General features: G+C 34.7%; 1 non-coding gene across 1 annotated transcript; it reads right to left on the bottom strand.

Moving 5' to 3' along the window:
* Positions 1–10,147: 10,147 nt before the first annotated feature.
* Positions 10,148–10,254, bottom strand: LOC130888298 (U6 spliceosomal RNA). Its single transcript, XR_009058435.1, has one exon. It is a non-coding gene; the product is annotated as a U6 spliceosomal RNA (small nuclear RNA).
* Positions 10,255–12,251: the final 1,997 nt, after the last annotated feature.

Below are 12,251 nucleotides of genomic sequence, written 5' to 3'. Positions count from 1 at the left end.
ATGTCAAAGAGAAGCAGTAAATTACTTATTTCACCTGAAGGCATGAAAATTTTTTAGCTGAAAAGGAAATAAAAACCAATCATAGTTTAAGATGGCTAAACTCCAAGGCAAGAATGAATCTGCTATCAAATTGCGAATAAGGAAGAATAAATTCACTGTTTTGCTGTTTCACTTCAAACTGCAAAAGTTATGGGTGCAGTGTGTGATAAATATTAGTTAAGATAGACTTCACTAAAACTTTGCTTTTATGTACAAGTAAAATATTCTGTCTACAGAGTTGATACTATGCATGATATCACTGGGGTTGTAAAACAAAAAACCAGTTTATAGAAAGGAATGATTGCATTGCAACAAATAAAATTCAAGTAAGTATCAGAGACATAAATAAAATCAAAATATAAACATCATGGTATTTATTATTATTCAAGATTGCATTAATTAAAAAGTTATTTATGTTGATAAAAATAAAGATTAGTTATCATTGAAAGATTCACAAGCAACATTTCTTACTCATCATTTTCTTTACTTTGCCAGATGTGATTGCATATCAGTGTTCATTTTTAGAAACATCGTGACTTGTAATTTGCTTCATGTATGTCACCGTTTAATAAGGAGATCACGTGTAAATATACCATCAAAATATGGCTATGAGATAAAAGCCAATTTGGGATTTTGTTGTTGCTGCTGTTGTTATTGTACTTCATAATACCAGAGTACAGGACACAGAAATTTTATTCAGATGAAATATTCAGATATTTTGATTGGATGAAGACTTATAGTTTCATGTAGAGACTTGCAATCCTCAACTTGAACACACATTCATCTTTGGCCAAGGTTAAACTGCTTAGTAACAAGAGTTTTCAACATGATCTTTATTCAAGAAGATTATAGGATATGATAATAATTCACAAGCTAATATAAAATAAAGGGCAGATGCAAATGTGGATCTTTAATTGTGCCAGTTGTTTCTGAGAGCAACCAAAAAAAAAAAAAACTGCCTAAGAACTATTCAAAGTCACACCTTGAGTACCAACAGTAAAAACCATGCAAGAAAATAGATAAAAAATAAAATATTCCCTCTTTTTGTAATTTCTCAGTTTCCCTGGAATCTATTGGTGAAAGGGGGGGAATATCCTATATCAGCACTTCTTTTTCTTGTCAGTAATTGAGAAATCTTCCCCCCAGTAGCTATGATTTTTCATTAGCTTACTAAACTTACTCAGCAAAATGTAGGTTATAGGGCAGCAATTATTCATCATGTCTAGTTCTATCAAGAGACTATCCTGACACTCTAAATAGCCAAAATAATACAGTATATGAGAAATTCCATATCCTTTCCATGATTCTCTTCTGGGGGCTCTTTCCAATTCTCTTGAATAAGGAATACAGAAAATCTTTTATTATATCTATTTTATCTTTGCATACTCTCCTTCTCCCTTAGCCTTCCTTTCCCATCTTTAGTGTTTGTTAGAAAATATGAAATACTGCTTATTAGAGAAGTACCATCTGCAGTCACATCACACTACAATGCTTATAGTGCATGTGTGTATTGAGATCTGATGGAATAAAAATGAGCTGGTAATTTAAGGCACCTGTTAGTGAATAAAATTTCCCTAAATGGCAGACAACTTACTTCATAAATAAACAGGACAGAATTATAATCAGAACATGAATGATAGCAATCCCATTATTCTTGTATTTGACACCATTAACAATCCAAATGCTTTTTTCAACAATCTTTAAAAGATAGGGAAGACATAATAAGAGTTTAACTATACAACATGGAAAATAGACTAACTGCATTTTCTCTTCTGAGGATTTTATTGCTTAAAGATATGTGATAATTATTAAACTACAAGCACATTTTTCTTAGTTCATGCCTGTGATCCCAAATGCATAAGGACTATTTCAGGGTCATGATCAACTTGTATGGCAAAATGAGTTCCATGTCAGACTACTTTCCCAATAAATAATAAAATTTCTACTCTATATCCTGCAATTTAAATTATGTTGTAGACCTTATATAGCTTCTTGATATCAACTATATAAACCAAGAGCTTTGAGTAGTCATTCTCTGATCCACAATGTCTCATCATTTCAATGTCTCAGTTGCTTGGGTTCTAATTTGTCACTAACAGCCTGGAGTCAAAGAGGATAATTTCATGAAGCAATACTGCTGCTTTATTGGTAAAACATGGCAGTTTCACTCTTCTTGGTTCTGGTAATATGAATAGGCGTCTATAGCACTCCTAAGAAACCAACACTTCTCTGCATTTTTTGACTAGTCCAGACGGGAAACAAGCATAGCAAGGTGATACAAAGAGTGGATGTAGCGGGAAGCAGAAATAATGGCCTCTGTACCCACTTCTAAGAAAGTTGACAGACCACTGGATATCTGGTATTCCTGGGGGTTCTTCAGGAGAAGTTGTGGCATAAATGGATATTTCAACTAAACCATATGAAACCTATTTGGTCTCTTCTGCCTATACAGGCAGGAGTTGGGAAAAAACAATGATGAGATGAAGAAAGAATTTGATCTCGAGAAAGTGTTCATGTCTTCTGTCATATAGCTGGATGCTTTCTTATGAAAATGCATTGATTCAGCTATTTTTCAGGAAAGGGATATTGCTGCATTTAAACTAGAGTTTTATGAACATTTTGGAAGTGACTGCCAGTCTTCTTTATTTCTTTCCTTTCTTTCATTGTCTTTCTTCTCTTTTGAGATGAAGAGCATTTCCAGATCGTTAGAAATGTTTATAATACTAAATTACACCATGGAAAACAGCTTTTCTATCTATACGAAGAAACTGTGATAAGAAAGTTATCAGGAAAAGAGATGACTACAGAAGGTATTGGTCATGACTTGTTAATGCCTTTAAGGTGAGAACATTTATATACTGACTTTGACAAAGTTTGCATTTTTTTTTGTTTTACTCCTCAATGTTTTGCCATGTCAGATTCTAGCAAATTTTGAGAAGAAAATATTTAAGTAAATATAATAGAATTTTCTCTTTCATCTTTGAAAATTGTTCCTTGTTATAATTGTATGTATCTGATGTGGATGATATTGAGTGAAGTTTGTGTGTGTGTGTGTGTGTGTGTGTTTGTGTGTGTGTGTGTGTGCGCGCGCGTGTGTATGTGCGTGCACACATATGCATTCTCTCACATGCTTATAGAGCTCAGAGGACAACTTTTGTGGGACGGTTTTCTCCTACCCAGGGAAACCATGTTCTGCACTGTCTTACCAGCAAGCATCCAGGTAATTTCCCTTTCTCTGCCTCCCATATGACCACAGGAGTGATGAGATAACAGACGCAAGCTGCAACATTGATGGGTTTATGTGAACTCAGGTCTCGGGTCATAAGGCTTGAACGACAAGCAATTTGCTCACTGAGCCATCTTTCTAGCCTCCTTTCTTTTTTCTTTAAAAACGAAGCAGTCAATAATAAGACTTATTGATTATGTATATTAAAGAAAAATAAATTTAGACCAGTGGAATGCACTTATTGAATCTGCCCAGGAGCCCAAAAACATAAACTTAGCTAACCCTACAATCAAATGCCTATATATCATTTTGAATTACAAGGCTAAATTGACTGTTTAACTATCCATTGAACAAACAAGGCTTTTCTGCAGTTTCCCAAATCATTTGTGCAAATATTATCTTAAAGAAAAAATAAAAATAATCCAGAATAAGAACTTAATATAGCTATCCTATTAATTTCAACTACTTCCTTACTGCTCAGAATGCAATAAATTAAAGCAATATTGCAGAAATGAAGAAAATATCTACAGGTCTATAAAAGTAAAATGAGAAAATAATCCCTGAAGGAAGTAAGTCCAAATAGGTAAGGCTGGCTCTTCCAGACTAAAGCAATGCTCATTCAGACAGTGTTTTATTATTAGCAAACCCTGGAGAAATGATTTCAAATAACTAATTACATTACTTAACAGTACCTGAAGGACGATTTTCAATAAACAGGTGAATAAAGCATATTTTATATATGGTTTAATGACAATGTAAGTACAGCATATATATTTGTTAGAATAATGTATGTATATGTGTGCATTTGTGTGTCTGTGTGTGTTTATATGCACATTTATGTCACAGAGCACATATGAACACTAAAGAACAACTGTTGGAGTTAGTTCTTACTTTCTATGCCATTTTGAGACTGGTTCCAGTTTCTGCCCGTTTTCCAGGTCTGCCAGATTTGCTGGTCCTTGAACTTCCATGTGATTCTCCTCTCCACATCCCATCTGTCCATGGAGGTGTTTGCATTACAGATGTCCACCACCACATCTAGCTTTTTGTGAGTTCCACGGATACAAATTCAAAACATCAAGCATGTGTAATAAGTACTTTTACACACTGAGTTATTTTTCTGAGACATATTTATGTGTGTTTTGAAAAGTACTACTCTTTATCCCAGAATGCCTTCAAACTATTCAGCCCAATATTTTTGCAAACTCATATAAATTCTTTTCCACCCACCTAGATGTTGGGATTACAGGCACAGAACATACCACCTAGTAGCCATTATTTTGTTGTTACATTGTTTTCTTTTAATGAAGCAGCTCTTTCTGTTCTTTAATGGAAACTGAAACTTTGACTTAATTTGACAATTTGAGGAAAAATTTTCTATTTTTAATATCTACTCTACTTGGAAACCACACTAATTATAAAGAGTAATACAAACTAATGTTAATTTTAAAATAATTTGCCATTTTTGTGCTTTCCTTTATTTTCTTTTGATCTAAAAGTCTGTTTGCTTTCTGTTCTAAGGCTTTGTTTTATATCGAGTGTTATATGATGAATATATGGAATAGTGGACTTAAGGCATAAAACCAGATGTGATACCTAGGATGTAAAGAGAAAAACCTTGTGATATTGTGAGATGGAATGTTAGCAACAATGTGCATAAAATGACTTTATGCTGATATACCATAATGGTCTCTAAAATGAAAAATTTAAATTTTACCATTGTATTATCCAGAATAATTAAAATATGTACACACACACGCACACACACACTATACTACAACTCTATAAAAATTATTCATTCGTCCTAAAATTTTATGTTTATCTTTTTCCAGACATCCAGACCTATCATTTAATGTGGTTCTTGTAACCATGACCAAAACTATATGATAATCAAATTCATACAACTGTGAAAATGCCTTACAAACTAGGAAAACAATGCTGAATTTTATAGGAAAGACATTTGAAATAAAATTAACTGAAGTATATCCCAAGAATAGTGAAGAAGAATATTTTGTACTGAAAATGATTTGAAAATTAATATTATCATTATCATGAGCCTTGAGATCCCAAGACCCCTGGATCTGAGAATGTTTCACAAATACCTTAGGAGAAACATAATAAAGCAATGTTATATAAGTAGTTGTGTTTTTACACAATTACTTACTTTAAGGAGTTAAGTTGCACAAAGAAAAGGAAGCTCAGTGGAATGAGATTAAACAGAAGCCTAAGAGCTTCACAATTAAACCAAATTCATCTCACCCAGCACCATTGCTGTCATGCCTACCCCAAGGCAATAATACATGCTAATTGCAAATATGGAAATAGTTCATTTATAGAGTCTATTCCTTTAAGCATTTCTTTCTTGAGTATCCTTTAACCATAACTAACAAATGCCTCAGCTAGTTTCTCCAAACATGAGTGAGACAAGTCAAAGTCTCTATATTAATAAAGTTTGAGGAATATCATTTACCAAAATTTTTCTATGAAGGTGTCATTCCTTAAGCCTACTTTTCTTAAAATGTCTTTCACACTTCCATGTAAGAAATCCAGCCTTCAGAAATAAGTTAGTTAGTTTTTACTAGTGTGTAGGAATTTTGAAATGAAACATGAATCATGGGAATAACCCTTCCTCCAGTAGAAATGCATTCATCATGTCTTCCATGCTTCTTCTGTTCAATGTCCCAGCGGAAACAACCGCTGTCCCTCCTCCTCTTGTTTCTTTCTTTTGTGTTTATCCTAGAAATACGTGCACAGACTAGGTTGACGCTAACATTCTATGATTTTTCTCATATAATTTACAGTCCATGTTAACCACAATGGTAAGGCCAACTTTATCATAGAATTTAATGCATACATGTTATGCCCATTCTTAATAAGGATCTATCTTACTAGAAATTTAAAGCACTGTACCTTGGTTGGCAGGGGAGTCACAGTGCCATTCCCTAGGGAAAAGACCCACATACAACCAGCACACATTTGTCTGAAGTAGTTGTAAATCCCCGACCTCTTAGCATACATTATCAAGGTAGAATATTAATTCTATGAATATGGAATGGAGTACTGAACACTGTAGTACCCTTGGCATGTTGAACCCAAGGCAGAATTCTTACCCACATTGGATAAGAAACCTGGGGGCAGAAGGGACTTTTTCTGCTCAGCAGTACTTGTAGGTTTCTGCTTACAGAAGACAGGTCTGGGACGCTGATGACTATGCAAATAGATCTTGCTTCACTAGTGAACTAAATGCTGAGCATCCGATTAACTTGTTTTCCATCACTAAGAAAGTTAATTATAGAGGATCTATTGGAGTCCTCACACTGTTACTGTATTAAAAAATAAATGAGCTTCAATTAAAGCATGCTAAAATGTAGAAGGTCTCTATTTTCTTCCTTTTTTTTAGTCCTAATCCTTCTTCATTAGGCACCTGGATATGCTTTAATATGCTTACCCTGGTCATAACCTGTATATCCTCCCTTGAACTTGATGCTGACTGAAATCAAATTCTAGTGATTATCTCCACCTGGGACTCAAAGCCAAAATAATTGTTGATATAGCCATTGCCATCATAGAATATCAGGGATGAAAGAAGAAAATTTTACAAAGCAAATTATTGATGAATAATAGAGTTATATAACATGGGAAAGCTGTTGTGCCTGAGGTAGGAAAGGTTGACTTTACATCCGAGTCTTGCTTCATGCCTGTGACACTTGTGATAGCTGTCTTAGCTCCACATCCTTCCTAGATCTTCCTGAGTATGGCATTAATGACATTACCTTAGGTATGAGTAGTGTAAGCTTATAAGAGAACACAAATAAAACTCGTGATATACTATTTGTAGCTAGAGCAATCTCAGCGACATAATTTATATGATTAATAAATTCTCATTTTACTGCTTAGTAAAAAGCACTTTCCAAATAGTCGGCCTCAATTTATATACCATCGTAAACTATTCAAAATCGGTGCTATCCCAAACACCAGTTAGCTATTTTAGGAGCCAAGGAACTTAGAAAGAAATAATCATGACGTTACGAAGTCCATATATGTGAAGAGAAGAAGAAGGGAAATGGGTATATACACACAAAACCAGCAGATTCTCTCTACTACATTATATTTGCCTTTCTCTTCTGCTTCATCTAAAAATTGAGAAAATTGTATTCCAAGTGGCAAGATTAAAATGATAACTATATTCAATATTCTGGAGCAATGGAAAAATATATCTCCTGTTCTCCAGATAGCTCTAAAATCCAAGTAACAACAGTAAAAGAAAGAACCCAGTTTGGTCTTCAGGGCAAGTTCCCAAACAGTCGTGCCTCCACAGAAAAACCCTGTTTGGAAAAAAAAATACAAATAAAGAAAAGAAAAGGAAGAAAGGGAGAGAGGGAGGGAGAGAAAAAGGGAAGAAGGGAGAAAGAGAGCAACAGAGAGAGAAAAACCAAAACCATATCTTGAAATAGTGATCAAGGCCGTTGTGGTATTCTTTTCTTTTAATGTATTTATTTTGCATTCTAACCTTAGCTTCCCCTCCCTCCTCTCCTCCCAGTACTTTCCCCAAACCTCCTCACTACTTCCCATCCACTCTTCCTCTGCTTCTATTCAGTAAAGGCAAGCCTCCCACGGATATGGACAAAAGCGGCATGTCAGGTTGTATTAGGACTAAGCTCCTCGCCTTGTTTTAAGGCAGGACAAGACAACCCAGCATGAAGAACATTATCCCAAAGGTCAGCAAAGGAGTCAGAGACAGCCCTGTCTCCCACTGTTAGAAGTCCCACAGGGAGATCAAGCTGCATAACTGTCACCCACATGCAGAGGGCCTAGGTCGGTAATATGCAGGCTCCTCCATTGTTCAGTTTCATCTCTGTGAGCTCCTATGAACCCAGGCTAGTTAACTCTGTAGGGTTTGTGTGTGGGGGGGGTGCTGTTCTTGACCTCCATGCATCCTAAAATCCCTCCTCCCCCTCTTGAGCCACATTTTTGAAAACCAACCCAGCTACATAATCTTCATCCTACTCTCTGCCCAGTCCAAGCGATGTGATAGAGTAAGGATGGTACAGAGATTGTGGGAGTGTGATCTAGGAAATAGGTAGGGAAGTTAAGAGTGCATATCATCAAAAAATCTTGGATGTGTATGTAAAATTAGCAAAGAATATAGCAAAATGTATTTAATTAAATGACAGTTTCGGTGAGAATCTTTTCCCACTCTGTAAGCTGCTGTTTTGTCTTATTCTCAATATCCTTTGCTTTACAGAGCTTTTCCATTTCAGGAGGTCCCATTTATTTAATTGTTGTCAGTGTCTGTGCTACTGGGGTTATGTTAAGGAAGTATTTTTTTTTTTTTTGACAATGCATTCAAGGATACTTCTCACTTTCTCTTCTTTGAGGTTCAGTGTGCCTGGATTTATGTTGAGGACTTTGATCCACTTGGACTTAAGTTTTGTACATGGCGAGAGATATGAATCTATTTGTAGCTATAACTAACTAGTTTTCAACTCCCTCAGAGACCCAAGAAGAAAATAATACTAACTGAGTAAGCAGGAAGTGCCAAAAAGCGACATCCAAAATTTGTGAGTAATCACAGAAACAACTCACTGCCTGGACTGTCCCTCAAAGTTTCTCTGCATTATAGTGTTAAATGAGCTGTATAGGTACAGTACCTTGAACAAGATTAGAAATGTATGTTACAGTGTATTTTTAAAAAATTATTCTCAAATTTGTATCAATATACAAATTTTTATATAATATACAAAGTCCAATCTAATGTAAAACATTTTAAACTAGTCGTTGATTTCTAAAAGTAGATTCAATAATTTTATCTTATAATCTCTATATCTTCCTTTTTTCTTTTCAGAGTAGATTCAATAATCTACCTTTTTATTCTATCATATCTATTTCCACTTTTTTCTTTTCAAAACAAGAATATTGAATCTAATTCCATTATTAGCTTTTTTTTCTTGACCATTGTCCATAACAACTTATAACCAACACACTAAACAAATAAAAACATTGACAATTTATTTTTTGGGAATGTTGGCAAAACTTTCTAGGCTACATCCTGCTGATTGTGAATGTTGATAATCATATGGGAACACAAAGAAAATTTAGGATTATGGTGAAATCCTGAATGGAATATTTTGTGAGGCTTGATCATCTCAGTCAGCAGCCTTGAAACTGTTCTGGATGCAGAACTCAGAAGAAACTGCAACAGAGGCTCATCAGGGTCATCAACTCCTATCAGAGATTTTTTTAAAGGGGTTTTCCTTGATCAAACCTTATATTTCTTAACCAAGAATGAATCCACAGTCTCTCACTTCCGATGGAAACAAAAGCAAAACCTCCTCTCCAAAGTAACATATCTTTTGACTTAAATTTTGAAGTAAAGGAATTTTTTAAATATAGGTTGGATTAATCTAGTAGCATTTATAATCAAATATCTTTTATCAGTTGTTGTTCTTTCCTCAACAGTCAAACAATTCAAAGACAAAACAATCACATACAATATCCAGATTCTCTGTATATTTTTCATTTTTTCATGGAAACTAAGCCAAGGTGGATGGGAGCTAGGAACACTAGAGTTTTCCCAAAACCCAGGTGGCAAGGTTTGGGTTCCAAATCCTAGAGCTGGAATTCCAATCCCAGCTCTGGCCTAAGATGGTGAAAAAAAAAGCCTCAGGCAAATGGCTTTTTAGTAAATTAATGCCCCAAAAGTTGGGCGTCAAATGAGCATGAATAATAAAAACTCAGAGAGAGAAATTGGGGTTCAACCTAAAAGTCAAGAACGGAAAACAGACAGCCACTAGCTCTTACTTCGACCTCAATCTGAAAATGGTGATCCTGCCTCCAGGATACCTCAGAATAAGCCTGAGAATGTCTCCTCCCATTTTTTTTTTATATATGGATGACTTCACGAGTTTGTGTGTCATCCTTGTGCAGGGGCCATGTTAATCTTCTCTGTATCGTTCCAATTTTAGTATTTGTGCTGCCAAAGCGAGCACTCATCCCATTTTGTAATCTTCTCTAGGGTTAGGATTAAAGACATTTTACCATTGGGATTAAAGGCATGCACCACCTGGTTTCTATGGCAACTAGTGTGGTTCCTGAGGTTAAAGGTGTGTGTTACCAAAGGCTGACCAGTGGGGCTGTTTTACTCTCTGATGTTTAGGCAAGCTTTATTTATTAAAATAAATTAAATACCACTACATTTCTCAAAATATGCAACTTCCTTAAACTGAGGTTGGCTTTTCAATAAGGAAGTTGATGTGTAAAAAGTGGAACTGTGTGATAGAAACTTAACTAATAATGAATATTGAGTACAATATCAGAGAAAGTTGTTCTGACATGCATTTTATATAATCACTTAGACCACATATATCAGTTTTCTTCTTTATAACATTTTTAAAGTTTTTGATGTTGTTTTCATTGGAAGGATACATATTATCCCATTATGCTAGACCCCCAAATTTATTTAGCTAATCTTGGACACAGAATTGAAGAGACACCAGATGCCGCTGTTCAATACCATAAAAGCATTTTCCCTTGATCACTCTGTGGAGCAGTATGATGTTCTGAGCTGTGTTTGTTAACTTTCTATATTACAGAAGAGAGAAAAGGGAGTGAGATTTGTATGGATGAATAACTCTAACTCATCATATTAAATTTTATCTACCAACTGGCAAACAGTCTTCTCTCTTTTCAACTTTGGAAAATCCACTTCTCGTCTTTTATTTCATAGTGTTTCTACCTTCATGATGTCCTCTCACAGAGTATTACAAAATACACAGACCACGACCCATAAAAGTATGTTTCTCATTCAATAGCAATTGTCACAAAGGGTCAAGTAGCCTGAAGTAGAATATGTAAGCTAATTATGAAATTGATGGAATCAGAGATTTCACTCCAATTAATAAGTTTCTTGCTTTAGGATCAAAAGCTCGAGAAAAATCTACATGCATAAATGTCAATACATTATTTTAAGGTTCGGTGACCCTCAAATTCCCAATGCTCTAATATAGTAGAATAATTGATGTACTAAATTTCATTTCAAGAAATATGTTTAAGTGATGTTAAGTTTTTAATCAAGCATAGAACTCTATGAATAAGTCAATATTGGGTGTTTGTGTGTAATTAGAGAAATAAAATTCAGATGATTGAGAAATGAGGCGAAGAAAGTGGTCAACCATATTAACAATGAGAGAAACCAGTGGCTTTTGTGTAACTGTGTGATGTAAATCATATCTCAATACTCAAGGTATAAATATCTTCATTTCTTGTCCATAAAGCAGAGAAGTTCATAAATTAAGCAACACATGCTAAAATATTAATCCCCACATGGTTACTAAGTATCTACCAGTTTGCACTGATGTTCCAGCAAGTGTACCTGAATGCTAATATCCTTCCTTCCTTTCTTCCTTCCTTCCTTCCTTCCTTCCTTCCTTCCTTCCTTCCTTCCTTCATATTTCTTTTCTTCACCATTGTCCTTTCTTATTTGATGGAGACAACTCAACAATTTTGAAAGAGATATTTAAGCAACTGAGAATGAATCAATTTATAAGTTGTCAGTCTCATACTTAGCACAAAATGCACTTTAGAGACCTCACATCGGCTTCTATTCAGAAGGAGTAATTTTCAAAATCTGGTGCGGTTAAAGGCAAAATACAATAATTACAGCAAGATAAAATGATGTTAAATTGTAGGAACATCTTCATATAATGTATGCACATATTTTAACTGAAAGTACCAGAGAATTCCCACATCCAATGTTTTGAAAAAAAAAATATTGTTAAGATATACTTAATATCCCAAAATATCCAGGTAGCCATATTCACTATATAGTTTGTCTTAATCTAAGTTAACTTTGAATACAACCTGAAATATTGTAACAAAGGTAGTGATGAGACTAAAGTAGCTGACAGTTTTGCTCGATCTTACTCAGTAACATCACTCATCAAAACAGCCCCTTGTTTCTTCACTTTCAATTAAAATCACAGTTTGA

This window comes from Chionomys nivalis, chromosome 16 (assembly GCF_950005125.1).
Source record: "Chionomys nivalis chromosome 16, mChiNiv1.1, whole genome shotgun sequence".
Taxonomy (NCBI): domain Eukaryota; kingdom Metazoa; phylum Chordata; class Mammalia; order Rodentia; family Cricetidae; genus Chionomys; species Chionomys nivalis.
Note: the sequence above shows the minus strand (reverse complement) of the source record. Positions and strands in the feature narration are given on the sequence as shown.